The 24,328-nt window shown below is 39.2% G+C and overlaps 1 protein-coding gene across 1 annotated transcript in view; it reads right to left on the reverse strand.

Moving 5' to 3' along the window:
- Positions 1 to 24,328, reverse strand: part of LOC136881056 (glycine receptor subunit alpha-3) — an 865,119-nt gene that overhangs the window by 140,675 nt on the left and 700,116 nt on the right. The window lies entirely within an intron of this gene.

Consider the following 24,328-nt stretch of genomic DNA (forward strand, 5'->3'; position numbering starts at 1 on the left):
AGTAATACCATTCCTTATGCAGCCAGTCCCTGTTATGAATGATGTGAAAATATCGCTCATGGGGTCGGTTGGTGCATGCATTTCAGTGGGCTTGGCAGACTGATATGTAATAGCAACGGCTGGCTTGGTGAGGAAAGCAACGGGAAACTACCTCACTCCTCATTTCCCTAGTACGCCTCTTTCGTGACGCCTAGGCTATTTATGACAGCTGTTGGCTGAGCTGCAGAGGATCAAACCAGCCTTCGGGCTGAATACCCAACATACAACATACATACATTATCCCTTCCATGTTACACACCAACGTCGAATGTGATATGCATGTTTATACACTTATTTGGAATGTGTATTCATGCTTAAATTATTAAAAACACATTTTGCTATAAAATTGTTCAAAATTTTTAGTTAAGCTTTAGTTAAGGGTGTTTTTAAAATAAAAAAACGGGACTTGTCGGTCATTTTCTATATCAATTTCCTAGTATGTGTATTTATTATACGATTATACATGCCGAAGACATTGCTTTGACGGTACAGACAAGTGATTTTGAAGAAGCAGAACAGATGCTTACAAGAGCTCTAGGAACCTTTTCTGACTACTACAACTAAATGACCTGAAGCGAAACCCACACAAGACTCAGGTCAAGGCTTTCCACCTTCGAAACAGACAAACAGGAAGGAAACTGAAAGCAACTTGGGAAGGGACCGAATTTGAGCACTGTTTTACACCAAAATACCTTGGAATTACCTTAGACAGGTCACTCACCTGCCGATGGCATTGCCTAAACACCAAACATAAGGTGTCAACCCGTAACATGGTTCGAAAGCTTGTTGTTAGTAACTGGGGTGCTGAACCTCAGGTGATCCGTACTTCTGCCATGGCACTTTGCTTCTACGCCAGTGAATATGCCTGCCCAGTGTGGTATAGATCCGCCCATGCAAAGCAAGTAGATGAGGCCCGTAATGAAACTGCGAGACTAATTACTGGATGTTTGAAGCCAACTCCAGTAGGCAGACTGTATTTTATGGCAGGAATTGCTCCTCCTGAAATACGCCGGGAAGTAGCCGGAAATGCCGGAAGGAAAAAAGTTGAAAATGAGCTACATTCACTACGCAGTCACACTCCAACAAAGCCTAGATTGAATGCTAGGAGGAGATTCCTACAATCAACATCTCCACTAAATACATCTCTGAAGAAAGCCGGAGAAAAATTTTGGGCAGCCAAAACAAGTCATCTTCAAACATGGACAAAACCAAATGAATGCTTTCCAACCGGACACAACTTGGACTGGATCATATGGAGATCACTGAACAGGTTAAGAACAGGTGTTGTAAAGCCTAAGGACAATCTAGTGAAATGGGGATATTTGTATGTATCACCACTATGGGAATGAGGAGAGGTGCAGACTACCAAGCTTCTGTGTTAGTACTCGTGTTGCCCTGAATATCGCAGTGAGGAGGGTTTGTTCAAGGCACAAGGAAATTAAATCTCAGTTGCTAGTTTCTGGGCAAAGACTATTTAACCCAAGAAGTGCCAAGAATCTCTAAAAGTGGCTCACTGCCCCTTGCTGTGATGCCAGGGTCGCTTATTAAAATCGTCAGTAAATGTGTGTTTTCTTGACTGTTATGTCAACAGTTGGTGAAACATTCATACTACATCAACTTGAATATCTCTAGTTCACACTTATCACCACTATTGTCGCTTTTGATAGTATTTGTTCAACGAGCTAGAATAGTCTTATTTCTAGCTCGTTGTATTTGTTGTCTGTACAAATCCCGTATCTAGTAGTTACCATGTGACTGTAGTAAAAAAAAAACATGGCAGCGTCGAAATCAAAACTTTGCTAACTGAATTGGATATTTCACAAGCTTTTCATGAGGGTAGTGACATTAGTAAAATTATTCTGAGGACATTGAAAATCCAACTGAGGCTGGAGGAAGTTTGGATAATTTGTAAGATGACAATACGCCATTTCAGACAACTGAGGAAGTGCGCTGTATGTGTGACAATAGAAAAGCAAGGGCGATCTAGACCTTGGTACCCAGGATGTAATGTGGCAGTCCATGAAACATGCTGGGATTAATTAGAGCACTTCTTCACATCAAGGGGACACAGAAGGCAGAAAGCTCAGGACGAGGAAGTAGAATCAGAATAAGCTGCAAGGAAAAAGTGAATGTTTTCTTTTCCCTCCTATTGTGACAAAGTTTTCTAGGAGTGCTAGTTACGTACAGATTTTCTTGAAACTTTCAGGGTTATTTAGAATTGTATGGGAATTTTTTATATTTCTGCTTTTTTGTTATGATGGCATTTTTTGTGCAATTTCACTTTGTGTTTTCAAGATAACAAAAACTCAAAACAACAAAACGTTTGTTTTCTGTAAAGGAGATTTAGTTTCCTTATTTTCAGTTTTTATACGTCTTTTCATAGTGGAACAACTCTTTCTGATCAAAATCTGATAATATTTAGCAATTTTATGAAATATTTTCTAAACCACTACAGTTTCAGCATTAACGCATGGCACTACGGAATATAGCATTGGCACACTTGTAGAGTTAATACCATTTTGGTACATATTTGTATAAATTCCTTGTGTTTCATTGTTACCAAATTGTAATGTAAAAAGTTATATTGTATGTTTCTGACTCGAGTAAATAAATAAATATTTTGGTATATGAATTTAATCTTCCTAAAGAGCATGTAGAGTCGACTATAAGGTGTAGAAATATTCTTCTTCTTTCTTCGAGTTTGGCCTACTTTGGACCACGGTAAAAATTTGAATGGCTGGTTACTCTTTTTTATTCTCTCAGAACTTCTTCTTCATTTTGCTGTGTTCCCTCTTCCTTTCCTCTGACCACATATTCTTGGATTTTTCAGTTTGCTTTTCCTGGAAGGCCTTGAATTTATCTATTTTACCTCGAAACATTTCTCTGTTAAATATTTCTTTTGTATTGATGCCAATTTCCTCCATGTCTTTTCTTGTTTCTTCTACTCATTTAATAGTTGATTTCAATTTGATGAATATTATTATACATAATTATATACAAAAATTGATATATCTGCAAAGTAATATTCAGTGACTTTCCTGTTTTTTATCTCAGAGCGTCAATTAGTATGAACAATATGATGATTAAAAGTGTAACAAAGGAGATATTATATTTGCTGACGGATGCTCCAGATGGCATGATGTGTACTTTTTAAAAATAAAAATTAACATTTTGGCATTCAGTCTGTAAGACCGTGCTGCCATCTCTGTACATGTATTAAAACAGGAAGGTCGAGGAGCAACGTCTTTACAATATGGGACCTGTCATGCCATTGTGATTACTTGGTGGTAGACAGCCACAGTACAGGAACTTCGGTTGGATGAGTATAGTTTAAATACAGTCTACAGAACAAATGTACAATTGGCTTCACTTAAAAATTCAGCTACTGCTTGATGCGTGTATTCGCGATGATGTTACAAACATTCAGGGGTAATGGGGGATGAAAAATTGATCAACCTGAGATACGGAGCCATATTCCGGAAAAGCCGCCTATTGCCATTCCTTGATGGATGCAGTACTTTTGTATCCATCTCTTGGCACAGGCCACAGCAAAGTGTAGCTTCCACTGAAGTCCCAGTCTCACCCATGGCTGTGACAGTATGGAAGCTGCTGGGGTATGGGTGGTGATGAGTAATGACACTCGGAGCACAAATAGTGTCTGAGTGTTATGAAAGGTGTTGCTCATAGGGTCAGTCGTGCTGCAGTGGCACATTCTGGTCCAGTGCGGAAAGCAATGGCAAACTACCTCACTCTTCATCTTGCCTAGTATGCCTCATTTGGGCTCTGCCATTGGTTTTTGCGGTTTCGCTATAACTGCATAGCCTTTGGTGGTGCTATTTGAGGATCCAACCAGCCTCTGGGCTGATGACCTAACAGACAGACATTCCGGAAAAGATCGAGCCAAACGTTAAGCAAAATTCTACTCATTTAAGTCCGTTTACCTGCACAAGTTTCACAAGCTGCTCCATTGACAACACATGTTCGAAATGGCGTCCCTCTGCGTCAATGCAGGCACGGCATTGTCGCACAAGTTCTGCCGTACCCGTTCGAATATCTAAGGTGTCGTTTGAACAGCGTCGCAGGCAGCGAGAATTCCTGTCAAGAGATCCTCTTCAACCTCGACAGGTGTTCCATACACAAGGCACGTTAAAGAACTTCTTCAGGACGAAATTCCGACACTCCGGCATCTCTTAAGAACTGACGGACGTTAAACAATTTGGATTATTAATAACTTTTGACTAGAATATTTACGGATTACGATTACTTGTCTCAAATTGATCCATTTGCCTTCTTCTATCACACCTTAAAGTGTGCAACATCATCACGAATACATCCTGTATCTGGATGTCATAGCTGCTTAAGGGGGGTCGGAAACAAAAAAATTGAAAATAAATGACTTTTTCCGAATGTTGCCTCATTCAATTATTTGGACTCTGCTGATTAAAATGGTGTATAATTTATTGTAATACGACACATGGAAGCATTTTAAAGAACTTTTTTTAAAATCAATGCACAAGTGTCAAATTGGGCAACTTAGACATGTTACATTTTTGAAAATATAAATGTCTGGAACTCTTTAATCTAGAAGGCTGTGGTTTTTACTGTTCTATTCCTGAATGTTATGCGCAGAGGTTTCCGGCACTGTCATAACAAACATTTCAGTAGTTCCCATTAAATAGAGTTGCATTTTAGGCTCTGTTGTGAGTAAATGTGCGAGTGAACATTCTGTTTTACTTTGAAATCATATTCTGAAAAATGACGTTTGTCACATGTTTGACCCATTATCTCAGAAACTACACTCGATAGTCAGTTCATTGTTTTCAGAGAGTCACCTTGTGCCATGATACAGCTACTGAACCAGATAAAAACACTTTCTCATTTATATACGTTTTTAATGAAATTTTTGTTAAAATGTGGAACTTATTTAATAAATTCATAACTTGTACAATCGTTTGCTCCAACCATTCCATCCTGGTTCAGTAGGTATGGAAAGGGTGTAGGTACATGTAGTAAAAATATCAATGCTCTAAAAATACTTCCTGAGATAACGGGGCATCTTTTCTGTCAAATTAACATTATCAAGATAGGGTTTTCCGACTCCCCTTAACAACGATGAAACTGACGTTGGATATGGAACTTTCAGATTTACAAGCATTTAATATAAATTGGTTACATGTGATTTGTATCTAATATTGTTTGGTTGAGGTCTACTTCTTGATTGTGACCAGAGGGAAAATTTGGGGAGTCTATAACTTTGATTCTGAACAGATGACTGGGTTAAGATGCATGTCCAAATATTATTGTGATAATTGAAGTCGTGTGTCGGCGAGTTAGAGCTAGTGGATTGAACCATGGTTTCTGTGGGATGATTGTCTGGATAGCGGCGTAATGCTTGCCTTTGATGCGCTGAGTTGTTGTAAGCCTGTTCCTTTATGTGGTTTTGGAGATCCGTGTATGATAGGCCAGTACTTGTGACTGGCCTTCTATTATGCCCCGCTTTGCCACTTGGTCTACTGTCTCATTGCATAGAATTCCAGTGTGGCCTTTGATCCACATAATTTGAACTTGTTTTCCTTACCTTGGTATACACTACTTAGTATGTCCATGATCTATTTTCTCTTATGCTTTTCCTGCATGGTTGAAGTTTTTTAAGTGCACTCTTGGAGTCCGTGAGAATGAATATTTTGCTGAAGGGCTTGGCGCCGTACGTTATGGCTCATTGAATGGCAAGTATTTAAGCTGTGAATATTGAAGCTTCGCTGGGAAGAGGTAATATTTTGGAAGTGTTGAGAGCAAGGCAGTATTACGCATAAGTGACTCCTCCTTCGTTCGTAGACCCACCTGTGTATATTTGAGTAAAACTGCCCCAATATATTTCAATGAAATTTGTTACTTTTTCGTTGATATTTGTATTGCAGATTATAAAATCTAATAATAATAATAATGTTATTTGTTTTACGTCCCACTAACTACTTTTCTTAAGGTCTTCGGAGATGACGAGGTGCCGGAATTTAGTCCCGCAGGAGTTATTTTACGTGCCAGTAAATCTACCGACACGAGGCTGTCGTATTTGAGCACCTTCAAATACCACCGGACTGAGCCAGGATCGAACCTACCAAGTTAGGGTTAGAAGGCCAGCGCCTTAACCGTCTGAGCCACTCAGCCCGGCGATTATAAAATCTGGTAGGTGAAATGTGGATGGTTGAAATACTCAAAGTTCATATTTCTGTCGAAATACTGGAAACAATGTACCTTGAAGAGTAAGGGGTATAATATACTGCAATGCACTATGAATAACAAATCTCAAAATACGCAATGTCCCGTCTAGTGTATGACATGACAAGGGAGACCGTTTTTCGATGCCGAATGGTGTTACCATGTATTCCAGCCTATAACCAGCTACTCAAGGAGCTACAGCAAAAGAGAGCAGATGTATGGACGGAATTCTATGCCACAGAGGCTACGACGTCTCGCAGATGGGCGGGAGCAAACTATCAACTGCGACACCTGGTGACCCGAATGGCAGTGCAAAGTTCCCATCCCCGATTATGCAAAGGAAAGACCTATCATGCACCTGATGAAGACCGTTGCAATGAATCTTGTGAGAGACATCACGTTCTAAAGTGCCCCAAAAGAGGGAACTCCGTAACGAAATTCTGCCTGGAGGAGCAATTTTAGTCTAACACTGATTCCAAGTCATAGAAAAAGGTCCCTTATGGATTATTGTACAATTCAAATATTGTTAACTAGAGAACTCGTGTTGCTCCGCAGCATTCCTTATACCAGGGCCTCTCAGGGTGCATGCGCGTGGTGCATGCACTGTGCACGGTGCAAAAGACGACTTGGCTTGGTTGACCAGAGTGTAGACCCCCACTCCTCGATTTGGAGCAATAGCGCTAACTCTCTCTTTCCCCACGCCTGTCTCGCTCGCTCCGCCTGTCTCCCTCTCCCCCACTTGCGCCGTAGCGCTCCAAATCCGGGCTGAGTTGAGCCGAGTATAGCCGAGTAGAGCCGAGCTTAGCCGAGTAGCCCAGAGACGAAGCGTTGATCCGAGCCATACCGAGCGGCACCGAGCGGCACCGATGCACAGTGCACGGAGCTCTTGCGCCTCGCTCTGCACGCGTGAGATTTTGGGCGTTTGAGAGGCCCTGCCTTATACAGTAAATAGGTCAGATAACACGTCCTGGTATATCTGTCGTAGTCATATTGCTTTGCCTGCCCTTTTCAGTAGCGTTATGAACATTTAATAAGAAGCCGTAGTTCGTAGACAGAATTCACCCATTATGCCGTCTATTTGGTAAAATTCTATCGTTATACTCGCTTTATTTATAATGCAGTTCATGATATAAAGTTTGGTATTGTCTCGTTGAAGGCGATGGTACTTTTAATCGCATTTCTTCCATATAGAATTGTTGACATATCAGCTCATAGATTAGTCTCGAAGGAGCGTTTTTTCCAGGCAGGGAACTTTTCTATGATACATGACCTTTGCTCTTTCTAGTGTAGCTACGTTATCCTTCGGTAGGTGTACCCAGACAACGTATAACTCGTATGTCATGATGGGGTCTGTTTGTACGCAGACTTTTTCTCTTAGCAGCATGTAAGTTATTAGGAATTTTCTGCCATCTGTTGAATATATTTGGAAGCTGGGAAAGGTTAGAGAATCGAAGAGTATGTAGGAGGGAATAGTAGTAGTATTCTTCCGTGACAGGTAGTAATAAATCACCGCTGTATACAATCACATTACTAGAGGATAATATCACATCATCATCATCATCATTAGTCGTTGCGCTCATTACTCAGCGTCGTGACCTCATGTTGTTGTTTGAGTCATCAGTCCATAGACTGGTTTGATGCAGACCTCCATGCCACCTATCCTGTGCTAACCTTTTCATTTCTACGTAACTATTGCATCCTACATCTGCTCTAATCTGCTTGTCATATTCATATCTTGGTCTACCCCTACCGTTCTTACCACCTACAGTTCCTTCAAAAACCAACTGAACAAGTCCTGGGTGTCTTAAGATGTGTCCTATCATTCTATCTCTTCTTCTCGTCAAATTTAGCCAAATCGATCTCCTCTCACCAGTTCGATTCAGTATCTCTTCATTCGTGATTCGATCTATCCATCTCACCTTCAGCATTCTTCTGTAACACCACATTTCAAAAGCTTCTATTCTCTTTCTTTCTGAGCTAGTTATCGTCCATGTTTCACTTCCATACAATGCCACGCTCCACACGAAAGTCTTCAAAAACATCTTTCTAATTCCGATATCAATGTTTGAAGTGAGCAAATTTCTTTTCTTAAGAAAGCTCTTCCTTGCTTGTGCTAGTCTGCATTTTATGTCCTCCTTACTTCTGCCATCGTTAGTTATTTTACTACCCAAGTAACAATATTCATCTACTTTCTTTAAGACTTCATTTCCTAATCTAATATTTCCTGCATCACCTGCCTTCGTTCGACTGAACTCCATTACCTTTGTTTCGGACTTATTTATTTTCATCTTGTACTCCTTACCCAAGACTTCCTCCATACCATTCAGCAACTTCTCGAGATCTTCTGCAGTCTCATCATTTCCGTGTTGCAACCTTGACAAGATGTCTCCATCCCGAGCGGTTTTCACATTTCGTTAATATGATCTGAAGTGGTAGCCCAGTGATCATCTTTGCCTGATCTATCCAATCTGCTTGCTGTTCTTCCTCGTGGTCTACCGCCTTCAATTTTGCCTTGTAAAATTACCTTTTCCTAGTTCTCTCCATCTCGTCTTAAAATGTGGCCAAGGAACTGGAGGTAACGTTCACTCACACGGGAAGATAGGCGTTTCTTGATGCAGAGTTCGTCCACAATGGAAATATTAGTTCTTCTTTCTGTCCAGGGTACACGTAGCATTCTCCGCCAACACCACATCTCAAAGGCATCAATGCATCTTTTGTCTTTAGCATTCACGGTCCAGGTCTCACAGCCGTACAGAAAGACGGAGAATACTAGTGATTCTACCAAGCGCATCTTCGTGGCTTTTGATATTGCCCGGTTCTGCCAGATCTTAGTAAGTTTAACCATTGTAGCACGACCTAAGACAATACGTCTTTTTACCTCTTTATCACAGCTTCCCGTGTCATTGATGACTGACCCCAAGTATACAAATTCCTTAACTATATCCAGGTCCTTTAGGCATCCCGTAAGTTGGATTTGACCTTGCCGATCAACTACCATTAGTTTGGTCTTTTAGATATTTATCTCTAGACCATTCTGAAGACTAGTGTTCTTCACCCTAGCAAGCAGGTCATGAAGTTCCTCTTCACTACCAGTAATGAGGTAAGTGTCATCTGCAAAGCGGAGCTTATTAATTTTTCTGCCACCAATCGAGATTCCACCATTCCAGCCATTGAGAGCTCTTTTGATGACACACACTGCATAGATGTTGCAGAGTTGAGGTGATAATATACAACCTTGCCTTACTCCATTTGTCGCATTGAAAATGCCTGAGAGATCACCATCACATACATCAAAATATGAATTAATATGTTTGTCGCTTAGCAACCCGCTAAGTACAGAATGTATTCCGGGTTAGGGCATGACTTCGCCTGCAATTATTGGAGTGATTATTTAATTATTTGATTTTATGATTACTCAAAGTTGGCTGAACTTAGAGACCTATCAATGTCTTAAAGATTCACAGGGTGGTAATTCCGAAGAGAATAAAACAGAAATGAAGCAAAACGGTCCAGCAGAACGGACGGACGGATTTGCCAAAGCTCATTTTATTGAACTATTTTAAAACATATATTATGTAGAATAGCTTAATGGAACTTGTATATCTGGCCAAATGGCTGCATTAAAGTTGTTATTAAAAAGAAATGCAAAACCTTGTGAGAAGTCTACCTACGATGCATTAATTCTTACTTGAGATTTACAATCCACCCGCTGTTGCTTTGAGGGATTCTCACGCGGAGAGTCGGGAATGTATAGAACGTCACAAATAAACAGATGTCTATACTCGGAGGAAGATCACCATCAAGAACGGCCTTTACGATACTAAGATCTGTCAAGAGCTACAAGATCATGAATTTACCTCCTGGTGTTCACTACCGCAAAAAAGTATTCCGAGTGCGATTTTACAAATAGCATACACAGGAGAACTCATGGGTGCGAGATCATACCGGACTGTCTTGTAACGAGTGGGGAGAGGCTATAAAGATGACTGCTAATGTTTCTGCGGTGCGTTCGGTGCCAAGCAAATTCCTGGACAACCTGTTATGGGCATTTCCACGGAGGGAAAGAAACTCTTGGTCATGTCCTGGAATTCTGAAGACGTGGAGAGATCCTAAGGAATTCGCGGCACTATCAGATCTGAACCTTCATCGCCGAAGAAATGAGAGAGTAGCGATTCAATGTACATAAGAAGGTACAAAGACTGGCAATACACAGCAGTTCAGAGAGAACTGATAGCCTCTAAAGAAAACAGTTCCCAGGGATTCATTTTAGATCGAAATGTGAAGTTTGAACACCGTAGTGGTCAGCCAGTTGAGGACAATCTAGAAAAGATGAAAAAATTCGAACCCACTATTCCTTATTACAAATCTAATACCACAATCAGACTAACCTGGGATCAGTACAATAAACTAGAAATGTCACGTATTGCTAAACTGAAACATTACAAAACAGTTAGAACCTCCGTGGCTCAGGCCGCAACGCGCCAGACTATCACCGCTGGGTTCCGCGGTTCAAATTACGGTCAGTCCATGTGAGATGTGTGCTGGACCTAGCGGAGGCGGGGCAGGCTTTTCTGCGGGTACTCCGGTTTTCCCTGTCATCTTCCATTCCAGCAACACTCTCCAATATCATTTCATTTCACCTGACTGTCATTAATCATTGCCCCCGAGGAGTGCGACAGGCTTCGGCAGCCGGCACAGTTCATAGCCTGGCCGCTAGATGGGGCTTCACTCATTCCATCCGCGATCAATCAATCAATCAATCAATCAATCAATCAATCAATCAATCAATCAATCAATCAATCAATCAATCAATCAATCAATCAATCAATCAATCAATCAATCAATCAATCAATCAATCAATCAATCAATCAATCAATCAATCAATCAATCAATCAATCAATCAATCAATCAATCAATCAATCAATCAATCAATCAATCAATCAATCAATCAATCAATCAATCAATCAATCAATCAATCAATCAATCAATCAATCAATCAATCAATCAATCAATCAATCAATCAATCAATCAATCTCTGCATTTAGGGCAGTCGCCCAGGTGGCAGATTCCCTATGTGTTGTTTTCCTAGCCTTTTCTTAAATGATTGCAAAGAATTTGGAAATTTATTGAACATCTCCCTTGGTAAGTTATTCCGATCCCTAACTCTCCTTCAAATAAACGACTTCTGTCCCAATTTGTCCTCTTGAATTCTAACTTTATCTTCATATTGTGATATTTCCTACTTTTGAAGAAACCATCCAAACATATTCGTCTACTGATGTCATTCCATGCCATCTCTTCACTGACAGCTCGGAACACACCACTTAGTCGAGCAGCTCGTCTCCTTTCTCCCAAGTCTTCAAAGCCCAAACTTTGCAACATTTTTGTAACGCTACTCTTTTGTCGGAAGTCACCCAGAACAAATCGAGCTGCTTTTCTTTGGATTTTTTCCAGTTCTTGAATCAAGTAATCCTGGTGAGGGTCCCATACACTGGTACCACACTCTAGTTGGGGTCTTACCAGAGACTTATATGCCCTCTCCTTTACATCCTTACTACAACCCCTAAATACCGTCATAACTATATGCAGAGAACTGTACCCTTTATTTACAATCATGCTTATGTGAACACTCCAATGACGATCTTTCCTTATATTAAGACCTAGGTATTTACAACGGCCCCGTTGAATGACTGGAAACAGGCTGAGATTTTTTTACAAAACAGCTATCCCACCGGAAACTCTATATGCATCAGAAAACTTAACTTCAGGAGGTCATTATAAAATAGCAGATATTGAAAAGCAAGAACGTATACTTCTTAGGAAAATTTCGGACCCGCACCAGAAAATTGAATTTGGATCAAAAGACGAACTGAAGACCTCTATAGGCACACAGATTGTTTCATGAATACTGTACGAAAGAGACGTTTAACATTTTGGACACGTTTTTAGGATGGATATCAATAGACTGTAATAAATTCCCAAATTAGAAGAATAAACGAGTTCGAGAAAACAAGAGGTCACCTGAATCAATTGGACAATGAGGAAGGAATCATGAGAAATCGTGAAGTATTCAGGACCTCAGTAAATAAACACACATTTATGGTCATAACTAGCAGCAAGTGATAAGAAGAACGGAAGGGGCAAAACAGTGCGTTCATAAAGAAATTTTGGAAGAACAGGAAGGCGAAAGTCATCAAGTCTATAAATGGGCATAACGAGACTATAATAATAATAATAATAATAATAATAATAATAATAATAATAATAATAATAATAATAATAATAATAATAATAATTTTTTACGAGGGATTGTGGAAAATCTTCAAAAGACACTTGTGAATGGTCCGCACTCCACAAGTGTGTGGGATTCTTACGCACTAAAATCCACACACCCTTTTCCAAGATGTGTGTCATCACCCCGGAACCGCTCTCGCATTATTTCAGGGTGATATCGTGCTTTGTCTTTCAGACGTCTTCTTTCTTCATTTCTCCTTTACGAACGTTCGTATGCTTCCAAATTCTTCTTCTTCTTCTTCTTCTTCTTCTGACGAAGGACGTCCTCCACATGCACTGCCACGCGATCCCAGGATTCCTGGTTTCGCAGCATCACCGAAATAATATTATCTGTTGTCAATTCTCTTAGTTCAGTTTCCACACATCTTCTCTGAATCGTCCAATGGCCGCATACAAAAAGGGTGTGAAATACGTCGTCAATGTCATCACAGTATATGCATGCTGCGTCACTCGCTCTGCCCACTTTATGCAGGAATTTCCGGAAATATCCATGTCCTGTTAGAAGCTGCGTGAGTAATTTACTTCACCATGGGCCCTTTCAACCCAGATATCCAAGCGTGGTATCAGTCGCTTGGTCCATTTGCCTCGAGGGTCACTTTCCCATCTGAGTTGCCATCGCCTCATCCGTTGACTGAAGGCACGCTTCTTTGCACATTTCTTTCCCAGCTCTCCTTGGGTTCGCCAGATTTCATGTCGCTCCAATGCAAGCAGGTCTATTGGGGCTATTGCTGCCACCGTGAGGATTGCAGGTTCGGAAACCGTGTGGTATGCACATGCAATACGTAAAGCCGCTCTCCGTTGTACGGCAGATATCCTTCTCCGGTACCAAGCAAATCTCAAGGATTCAGCCCAGATTTCAGAGCCATATAGGAGCACTGACTGAACCGTCGACATGAGAAGACGTCGTTTACTGGATTTCGGACCTTCAATATTTCCCATTAGTCTGCTAAGTGCAGTCATGTATTTTACTGCCTTGTCTGTCGCTCTCTGAATATGATTCCAGAATGTGAGCTTGGAGTCAAGTGTCACTCCTAGATATTTTGTGCTCGCAGATGTTTCAATCACTAAGTCTCCAACAGTCATTGGTACAAGAGTTTCGATCCTTTTCCTCGTCAGAAGAACTATCTCCGTTTTGTGTTCGGCTAATATTAGACTGTGGCTCATCATCCATTCTTTTATGCGCCGCATCACCTGGTTCAGTTTGATTTGAGCCATTTCAACATTACGAGCTACTATCAAGGCGGCCACATCATCAGCGTAGCCCACAAGCTTCGTGTTCTCTGGCATCTCCAAATGTTCCAAAGATATAATAATAATAATAATAATAATAATAATAATAATAATAATAATAATAATAATAATAATAATAATAATAATAATAATAATAATAATAATAATAATAATAATAATAATAATAATAATAATAATAATAATAATAATAATAATAATAATAATAATAATAATACAATGTTTACCATTTCCTTTTTTTACACGTTGCTTTACGTACCGTGGCCTTAATTAAAATGGGAAACCAGGGAAACTATGTTCAGGACTGCCGACAGTGGGGTTCGAACTAAAATCTCCTTCTATTGCTATAATTTTAGGAGACATAACCGTGGCGAATTTTTATCCACAGGAGTTCGTTAACGAGATAAAAGACATTGACATGGGGATGTTGTAATTATTCACCTAAAATTCCACTGACCTTAGCCAGGATGGAACCCGCTATCTACTACATAAAGAAAAAAGACGAAAGTACAGCATCGCAGAGCTCGAGAACAACGGTACTTTTCGCTCTCGGATATTGTAGACGCGATCTCCGCAAAGCTGGCCTTTGTGTTCTGGTTGTATTAAAAAGACAATACCACTCGGCAATGCACGGAATACGCCTGTGCCATTACCTCTATTTTAGCTCTAAAATATTTTAGAGTGGTTCTCTCTGTTAGAAAAGTACGGTGTTGTTTATATGCAGAGATATTAAATTACCCACGCTTCTATCACAGGTGAAGATCAAACAAGAAGTGAATTTGGTTTTTATACCGTCTCTCTAATCCGAAGTTCATTTGCATACATTATGACTGTCTTTTGAGAACACACGTGCTCTCATCTAAAGCACGATTTTTTTTCAAAGCGCGCTGAACTGATTTACTACAACAAAAATAGAGTTATAATGGAGTTGTAGTAATGATATCAGCATGCAAGAGACTAAGGATTTTTCTCAAGGGAACACACTCCCTTCCCTCGTGGTGAATCCATACATGTTATTAGCTAGAGTAGGTTTACAAAATCGCGTAAAGTGAAAAACACGACCAATTGCTGTAAAAGTAGGTGCATTCGAAATTTAAAAGACGATTGAGTGTATCATTGTGTTACTTTAATTCGCGATAACATGCGAAATTGAGCATGAAATGTGATATTTATTCCCGCGAAATAAGAGCGAAATAATATTTTTATGAGACATTCTCATGTACTGTCTAGGTCCAACCCCTATCCCGTTTCTCTACGGAGTAGGGTATGAAGTGAGATGAATCTCTGTAAGAGTTTTTACGAACGGATGCCCTACCTGACGGCAGATTCTTCAGAGTTGAAATGTATGACGTCATATATGAAACAGTGTGTCCACGACCAACTCGAAGTTCGGGCCTGCTACACATGACAGTTCCATAGTGATGACGTCAGTCTTTTAGTGCAGCGATACGGAGGCATGAGTCTTGTTTACATGGTGGTTCCATAGCTCGTTATTGTTATTTCAACGTTGTTAAGGGTGTTTGTTGTGTTTAAAAGTGATAACTGTATGAAAACGCATCAGTAAAGGATATATTTTCAGCAATAGTATATGTTAAATACTATATCATTCTAATTTGAGCAGCCTGATGTTATACAGGAAGTATTGCTAGGTTATGTGATAGGTTAGGTGAACCCACTGAGCTATTATGAATTGTCTGAAGTACTCTAAAGTTTATCATGATCATTATAATAAGGTGTGATGTAGTGTGCTGTTCAAATAGGGAGGTGGCTATCTCAACATTTGTGTTTCCTAGCGATAAGGAAAAGCGAGCTAAATGGATTCATGCTATACACCGAGTTAATTTTGAACCCAGTAAATATGCCTGTGTCTGTATTAAACATTTTTCCGAAAATCACATAATTCGAGTTGATACTGCAAAATGACCAGATGGTTCCGTTTTAAGAGCGCCTAGGGTAATGCCAAAATAAACTGACGATGCTGTGCCAAATATATTTCTTGGGCAGCCTCATATATGTCTCAACCAATACCTTCCAAACGAAAATCGCCAGAAGAAAGGAGAGAGGAACTAAACTTCAAGACATGGTGTGAAGGAGACAAGATATCAAATTATGACGACTTGTTGGGTAAGTTAACAACCCTAAATGTACTTGAATTCTATCAAAATTGATGTTGATAAAGTTTTGTTTTACAAGCTTCAAACCAGAGACATTCCAACTGTCGAGATATCTGTTACAATTTTCAATGTGCAAGTTTTCTTAAATGGTTGCCATATACCTTCTAAAAATATAGCTGGATTTTAGGATATAGTCTGCTGTGTACCGCATGTTCAGCACTTGAGTGTTTACTGAGTCATTTGAAAACTTTTAGTAACTCGTCTACATCAGGGGACACAGTTAACAAGTTAAAAAATATGTGCTTCACTCTAGATTACTGTATTAATGAGTTAATGAACTGCATTTGGCTATCACTAAATCAAGGGACTTAGAAATTGATTTCAGTACTGCATCAGTATTGTTTTACATAGCAGGGTACATTTCACACTGTTTATTAAGAAATGTGAAAGGATGTGCTGATTGTAAAACACTTATTATTTTGGACAAAGAATTGTCAGCAGTAGGACTGAATGATGAAACAAATTCATACTTGCTAAAGCTGTGCAGAGGGGGGTTAAAACAGCCTAGAGATTTTGTTTTTCAAATTGCTGTGGAGGGCTACACTTTATTTCAGACCTTGATATCTGATTTTGAAGATTCCTTTTTGTACACTGGAAGTCAAAGGGAAGTTTTTACAAACCGTTTGAAAGTGAAAGTTGAAGGAACTGGTAAATAATGTGATAAGTGTGTGTGTGGTAGTGTTCATTAGTATGGTGTCCCAAATCTGTCACATTTTGGGAAACATTTTTCGTAACAATTACTCAAACATAACTAACAACACTGTGCGACACACAAGCATAAAATAATGATATTTTAGAAAAAAACAGTTCGCCTAGTGAGCATTAAATGATTTGTTATGGAGGGCTACATGTTAATTCAGGCCTTGATATCTGATTCAAAGATGTAATTTTAAACAGTGGAAATCGTAGGGATGTTTCTTTCAATATTGTCATAATGGAAGTTGAAAAACCTAGTAATTTCTGTGACAAGTGTGGGTATGAGCTGCAGAGTTAATGAGCGTTGTGTCCAAGATCTAACATATCATGGAAAATATTTTTTCTGTCATTGAAAATTGATTAATAACACTATGTGTTCAAATAAGTGTAATATAAGGGCAGTTAAGGACAGCAACAGTTTGCCGAGTGACCATCATAATACTTTTCAAATTGTGGAAAGCTACACATTAACTGAGACCTTGCTATCTGATTCAGAGATGTAGTTTTATACAGTGGAAATCGTAGGGATGTTTCTCTCTATGTTTTCGTAATGAAAGTTAAAAAAACCTGTGACAAGTGTGGGTGTGTGCTGTTGAGTTAATGAGTGTTGTGACCAAAATCTGTCATATTTTGGAAAATACGTTTTTTTAACTTATTCATGTGCTCAGAAAAGCATAAAAGAATAAAATTGTTTTGAGAGAAAACCATTCACAGTCACCATCATCGTACAGTCCAAGTGAGTAGCCTTCAGTCGAAAGTTTTACAATATATATTCCCTTGAGTGCACATATTTGTGTATTCGTATGTATTCTTTTGATAGTGTTTCTTCGATGTTATGTGTTTATAGGCTTATTATTGCATTTTCTTTGTCACATTATGATAAAAGGTATCGTATCAGCAATATAGGAATTACACGCGACGACGGAGGGTGAGAACTATACGCGTGATGTCACAACTGTTGGTAGCAGGCTTCTATATATCAAGATGGCCGTGGTGTGTCCCACTTCCAGCGGGGCCGCCAGTCGACATGCACATGCACGCTCCGAGCGGTGTATTCATAACCTCATGATGACTCACTGCACAGCCACGAGGCAGTCAGTTACTGGAGTTTTCGTGTCGTGGGATGCCGTGAACTGATACGCTTGTTGCAAGTAGAATTAACTAGATTGATTACACTATCTGTTGTAATCGTGCAAGCGAAGAGGAAGGTTGTTAAGTAAGTGAGTGCTGACATGGGGATTTCGACAGAATTGTACCGGCTGACGATAGGTCGTTGGTACGGTAGAGGCAGGCCCGCGAGGCGTAACATGGAATACAGTGCCAGACAGCAGGTGGGACTGATTTTAATTCTGATCGCAGCGTTGTTGGCCATTCGAGGGGTCGAGATGAACCCTGGACCAGGTCCTGCTGGTACGGTTGGATGGGAAGACATGGATATGATAAGGGAAATGTTTAAGGGTCAAGCAGAACAAACATGAGAACTCCTACGAGAGCAAGCCAGTGAACTAAAAGAAATAATGAAAGAGGAGCTGGTAAAGGTAACAGAATTGGTGGTCCAAAATAATAAGGAAATATAAAGTTTGAGGGATAAGTTGAAAAGAATGGAAGAAGAGATAAAAGAACTGAGGTGGCAAGAGAAAAAGCTCCAGCAGGAAGCTCGGAAGAACAATATTTTTATACACGGGTTACCTGAGGACGCTAAAGAAATCTAGTATTTAAGGTGCTTGAGATAATAAATGAGAGGTTGAAGATCAACTGCAGGGAAACCGACATAGAGGAGATTCAGCGAATGGGGAAGGCGAAAGGTGAAAGTGATGATCCTATCAACCCTATTGGTGAAGACGATTTTGAATAATACACGCCGATTTAAAGGTGAAAATTTATGGATTAAACAGGAGCTGGAGAAAGAAGCCTTTAGGAACCAGAGAACTCTCCAGTTCCATCTGGGAAAGGCTAGGCGTGCAGGACTCATTGTCTACATAAGAAGCAAAAAGTTAGTGGAGGGTGACGGTAAGTAGACTAGGGCAGTGGAGCAGTTAAATAATATGTACAACACAGAGAGTACACTGGCCGATGAGAAAGGTTAACCCACGAGGCAGCTGAAATCAGCAGACTGCGGAGCAGTACGCGGCGACCAGGAAGTGAATCGAAGAGGAAAGAGAGAGGAAGAAGCTGACGCAGAGACAACCGGTAGGGAGTGCAGTCATGGTGACCTACAGCGGCAGCTGAGTGCTGACTCTGCGAGAGACACAACATCCAAACGCAGCCGTGTGAGTTTGAAGGACTTCTGGCAGACGAGATAAGGTAATTTAAATGAGGGTGGCTTGGATAGGGAATGTGTTAATACAATAGAAGAGAACTCTGATGAGCTGAGAGTAACTAGGATTACGAGGTCCAAGACGGGCAGCCAGAGTGAGGTGAAGGGGAGGAAGAAATAGCTAGAGATGACAGTAGGGTGCATCAATATTGAAGGTTTTAGAAGTAAGCTACATAATGGATCTTTTAGAGAATTGTTGCGAAGATTGCATATCGTCGCGTGTGTGGAAACCTGGATTCCACCGAGAAGTAAGGTAGAAGTAGAAGACTTTACAGTTTATTATAAGGCAAAAGAAAGACGAGTCGGCAGGGGTAGATACTCGGGTGGAATAATGGTTATGGTAAGGGGAGATTTTCAAGCTAGAGTGGGTCATATTGAATCAGAAATTGAGGATATGATTTGGTTATAAATAAAATTTTACGAGGAGAGTGAGCGAGATTTATGTATCGGTTTCGTCTACAACCCTCCTGAGGCCTTTCCATTTACGAAAAGGATTTCTTTGATGAGTTGGCATTAGAAATTAATAGGATTCAAAATATTTTTGAGGATGTAAGCATTCTACCAATGGGGGAATTCAACGCCAACGTTGCGGATCAGAAGCCATTGTACGACAAAGCGGCAGAAGAAGCATGGAAATTGAGGAATGGGGATAGTCACATCACCTACCTATTATTGTCAGAGTAAATGATAGAGAGGGCTGGGCATTAACAAGAAACGCGATAAAATTCAAAAGAAAGATCAGTTACTAAATACAGGTGGAGAGAGGAGCTAAAGGAAGAGTATATGAATTGTTATTGAGGGAGAACCTGGTCAGATAGTGAAAGTTGGAATAGACTCAATGATCGAGAATAATCTAACGGGTGAAGCAGTAAAACTAATAGAAAACACTCTAAAGAAGCAGGTTTTAAGGAAAGCTAAGAAAGGTAAATCAGGAGCGATTTTGGGTATCACTAACGAATTTTGGAAGCAAGTTACGAAGAATAAGGATATGCTAGAAAGTATTGTTAAATTATTTAACAGATTATTTGAAGGGGAGAGTTTCCCAAATCTTGGCAAGAGGGAGTGATCTGCCCAATTTACAAGAAGAAAGGAGAGAAATCTCACCCGAATATTTATAGGGGCATAACGTTTGTTGGATACCTTAAGTAAAATATACACAGGTGTGTTAGCAAAAAGGATTATGAAGAGGGCGGAGGGGTGTGATCGATCCTGGAGAGGCTTTAGAGAAAGGATGAGGACAACTGTTACTATTTTTGTAGTGAAAACAATAATGGATAAGTATGTAAAAAAGAAAGGTGGAAAATTGTACACTACTGCTATCGACATGGAGAAAGCATTTGATTCTGTGGGCTGGGGGGCTGTCTTAGCAAAGATGAGAAGGATAGGGGTGTCTCATAAGATGATAAGAGCGGTTGAGAATGTATGTTCAGAAGTGAGATTGTCAATTAAAATGAAGGAGGGAGTAGTAATTGGTGAAATATTCTCCAAAGTAGGGCCGAAGCAGGGTTGTAAATTGTAACCTCTACTGTTATTATTGTTTATAAATGATATCTTTCAATCGAAAGGTTTCGAGGCAGGGGCTTACCTAGGTCTTGAGAACCAGGATATTCCGGCTTTCATTTTTGCGGTTGACATCCTTCTGCTCACATTGAAACCCAGTAGCATGCAGGGTAGTATACATTTAGTGGTAAATTACTGTAAAGAGTGGAATTTAAAAATTATTGCACAGAAAACCAAGGTAATGGTGTGTAAGAAAGGATATAAATTGTCAAAGAATGAAAAATGGTGGATGGGCGGGACGAGATTATAAGTTGTCAAGAAAGTAGAATATTTGGGTATGATATTAAGTGGAAATGGAAAATGGGCAGAGCAAATAAAAAGAGTGAAACTAAAGGGTATAAATGCACTGTCAGCCATTAAGATATTGGATAAAAAGATGCCCAACACAGATTACAGAGTGTATAAAAATGTTTTTAATACGTTAGTTAAATCCAGAGTGTTATACAGAGCGGAAATCTGGGGGGTTGAAGGGAGAGTTTATACACTTGGTGAAATTACGAGTAGATTTGGTAAAATAATTATGGGACTACCCAGTTGTACAGATAACTATGGATTGAGAATGATTTGAAACGCTGTAAGTCTGCAGGCGGATATTATTAAGATAATCGAGTATTGGTTGAGATTGAAGCTGGGATCAGGTGTTAAGTATTAGAGATAGCCTACCGACAATGAAACATTAGAATCAAGGATACTGCGTGGATGGGGTACGGAACATTTTGGAAACGGTAGAAATGGGATATTACTGGGAAAGGTACTGTATAGAGAAGCTCAGAAATGGTAAAAATAGTTCTAAGAGTTAAGGATATTGAAAAGCAACGTATTTTTTCACAACGTAAAAGTAAGAGGTCATTAGAGGAATTTTGTAATGCAAGTGGGAGAATGAGGATAAATGTAGAGATTATAACAATTAAGGGAATGAGGGGTATACTATGGTGGTTGTTGGGGATACAAAAATAAAGCATATAGACAAAATAGAGAAGAAAATAAATGTTTACTATGTTCTGAAGAAATAGGATGGGCACACCTTATAAAAGATTGTTTCGAGACAAGACAGATACGAGAAAAATTTTTAGATGAAGAGGATGTAAGAAAAATTGATAACGAAAATCAGGTGTATACAATTGTAAAGTTATTGAACAGAGAATGGATGCACCGGAGTAGAATAAAAAAATATTTAACATTACTAGGGGAAAGTGGAATAGGAAACAGGTGGAAAGAAAATAAGTGGTACATGTCAGTCAGGAACAGAATTGTGCCTAAGGTAACCTAGGAAACTTAAAAGGGTCCGCCTTTTCAATACAAAAATGCTATAGTTTATTTACAACATATATTTACACTTGGAACTAGTTTCGACGCTGTTTGGCGTCATCTTCAGCCAAAATGTGGGAAATAGGCTAGCATGTAGACATTTATATTACACAAGGCGTTACATTAAACAATACACATCTTACGAGGAGATAAAAACAGGGACGAATATAGAAACAAATGAATCGTTGAGAAAGCAAAAGTTATAAATATTAAAAATAACCTTAACCACACATCTTGCAGTGCGAAAATATTCGCCTTGAATGATTCCTGAATACAAAACGCACGCGCACACATTTCTGAAGAGCCAGCAGGCAGGAAAAAGTTAAGTGAAATCTTAAGAGTTCTTCTGAGAAGAGTTCATCATTTTTTCTATGTTCCGACTAACTAATGAAGTCTCCCTTGAGTTCCTGATAAACATACACAACAGGAAATTCTCCTTCACTCTCAACAATAGCTATAAAGACCAACGGTAAATTGCATTTTAAATATTGTGCAGAGACGTGAAAGCATGATCTTGAACATGATATAACTTCTTCATTTAACCCAATTTTTTACACAAGGTGTTACATTAAACAATACACATCTTACGAGGAGATAAAAACAGGGACGAATATAGAAACAAATGAATCGTTGAGAAAGAAAAAGTTATACATATTAAAAATAACCTTAACCACACATCTTGCAGTGCGAAAATATTTGCCTTGAATGATTCCTGAATACAAAACGCACGCGCACACACTTCTGAAGAGCCAGCAGGCAGGAAAAAGTAAGGTGAAACTTTAAGAGTTCTTCTGAGAAGAGTTCATCATTTTTTCTATACACCACAAATACTGGCACAGTCAACCTCCAAACTCTCAGAAAACGTATTCCTTAATACCAATTTTATATTCTTGTCGAGATGAATACAGGACCTGTGAAGATTACAAGATTATTTTGTGCATCTACAGAATGGTGGTGTTAATGAAGCTATGTAATATAGAGAGAGACTTTCAAAAGGTGGTTAAATGAATTTATAGCTATTGTTGAGAGTGAAGGAGAATTTCCTGTTGTGTATGTTTATCAGGAACTCAAGGGAGACTTCATTAGTTAGTCGGAACATAGAAAAAATGATGAACTCTTCTCAGAAGAACTCTTAAGGTTTCACTTAACTTTTTCCTGCCTGCTGGCTCTTCAGAAATGTGTGCGCGTGCATTTTGTATTCAGGAATCATTCAAGGCGAATATTTTCGCACTGCAAGATGTGTGGTTAAGGTTATTTTTAATATTTATAACTTTTGCTTTCTCAACGATTCATTTGTTTCTATATTCGTCCCTGTTTTTATCTCCTCGTAAGATGTGTATTGTTTAATGTAACGCCTTGTGTAATATAAATGTCTACATGCTAGCCTATTTCCCACATTTTGGCTGAAGATGACGCCAAACAGCGTCGAAACTAGTTCCAAGTGTAAATATATGTTGTAAATAAACTATAACATTTTTGTATTGAAAAGGTGGACCCTTTTAAGTTTCCTATCTTCCATTCTCAGTTCAATACGGACAAAAATGAAATTCTTAGATTTAAATAAGGTAACCTAGACAATATAACTTCGTTGAAGTCTAGAGCCATTAGGTACATAGATTTGAGTTATAGCATGGAACTACTTTGTCGTAGTAGTTCTATTAGTCTGCATGTGCCTTGTATCTTTTTTTTGCAATAGTCCTAAAAGTCAATATTAATACTCGTTTTCTCAACAGTCTGAAAAGACAATATTGATATTCATTGCTGTTTTGTGCGCTTTTTAAAGTTTCACTTATTATATTACTAGCAGTTTCCCGCTGGCTCCGCTCGCAATGTACAAAGTATGGTGTTGTTTGTTACTAACCTCACGGATGTATTTGCAAAGTTTCGAGTTAATGAAATAAAGCACATGATCTGCTGTGGTAATAAAATGTAATATTATGTCAACAAAACACTTGAAAATACATCACACAAAGAAATTGAATTACACGTTCCTTGGAACAACACTACGCGCCGAACTGTTAAAAAGTCCTTCAGAGGTCCTCGTCATGGAGACAAATGTACTCATAAATTTTCTCAGAATCTACCAATTTAAGTAGTTATTACCTCAAAAGAAAGCGCTTGATCCACTGAGTGTTTTTAGACCAAGAAGAACCGCGTACCTCAATGAGATCACTTTGGTTGTGAAATTCTCATCTTACTACTCTGGCTTGTGCAGCAAGGTACGCAGCAATACACCATTGCTATTGATAGATTGAAAGCTGTAATATGACATTAATATACCAAGTTAATGTATCCTATGGCATTATCGTAAGCAATAACTAATTAAAGCAAATGTGTCACGATAGGTAGAAGATTAAATGAAAACTCGAACAGTGAGCGAGATTTAAGCATGTCTTGTAATTACCCCTTTTAATTAATTACTGCCATTACACACCTTCTAATGATGAAATAATAAGAATAAACTTCATAAAGAAAC

Source organism: Anabrus simplex, chromosome 9 (genome assembly GCF_040414725.1).
Source record: "Anabrus simplex isolate iqAnaSimp1 chromosome 9, ASM4041472v1, whole genome shotgun sequence".
In the NCBI taxonomy this organism is placed as follows: domain Eukaryota; kingdom Metazoa; phylum Arthropoda; class Insecta; order Orthoptera; family Tettigoniidae; genus Anabrus; species Anabrus simplex.